Here is a 763-nt window from a genome sequence, read left to right as displayed (position 1 = left end):
GAGTTTGCTATTCAGCTTGCTAACGTTAGCTTAAACAAACGTAACATGCAACGTTAGCCTAATCTAAAATGCTCTACTACGGCGTACCTTTCATGTGGCTCGTCAGCGCAGACTCTCGCATCGTTATTTTTGCAAACTTTGCAGGAGGCTACTCGTGGGCTTAACCCTCGGCTTAGCCATGGCTTGTATTTGTCTTCTGCTAGCCAACGCTCGTTGAAACTTCAACCTCCTGGCACACGGTCATCTATCACTCATCAGAATGCCCAGGTCACACGTAACACAAACACTTGCAGGTCGCGCGCATACCACGGGAAGGCTGCAGCGGAGCTGTTTTATGTAAAAGCGAAGCAATTANAGCAATTTATTGTAAAAGTAAAGCATTTACATTTTCAAGCACTTTATCTCAATTTCAAGCACCATTCCCAAAATTCAAGCACTTTCCCGACCTTGAAAACACCACGTCAAATTTCAAGCATTTTCAAGGATTTCAAGCACCCGTACGAACCCTGTATATGGCTCTCCCAGCTTGCACGCGGTTTGATTGGCTACTATGGCTAGCGCTTGTACTGTCAGATTTGCATAAACGGGATTTGATTGGCTGACGCTTCCAGCTCAGCTTCAAAAGTTGAACATTGCTCAACTTTTAAATCCTGTAAATCTTCATTTCCCCACAATGCAGTTCGGCGAAAAGCGCGGCAAAGTGACGTCACCCCCTTTCAAAGTCAGAGAAGCGTTGGAAGATTTTTTTTTTAAAGCTGCTGTG

At 44.8% G+C, this 763-nt stretch overlaps 1 protein-coding gene across 2 annotated transcripts in view; it reads left to right on the top strand.

The window, feature by feature from the left end:
• The window catches only part of kif22 (kinesin family member 22), a 9899-nt gene that overhangs the window by 4192 nt on the left and 4944 nt on the right, over nt 1–763 (top strand). The gene's annotated exons all lie outside the window — the stretch shown is intronic.

The sequence above is a fragment of the Notothenia coriiceps genome, unplaced genomic scaffold (genome assembly GCF_000735185.1).
Source record: "Notothenia coriiceps isolate Sejong01 unplaced genomic scaffold, NC01 NC01_scaffold00021379, whole genome shotgun sequence".
NCBI lineage: Eukaryota > Metazoa > Chordata > Actinopteri > Perciformes > Nototheniidae > Notothenia > Notothenia coriiceps.
This window is presented reverse-complemented; position numbering and strand designations above follow the sequence as displayed.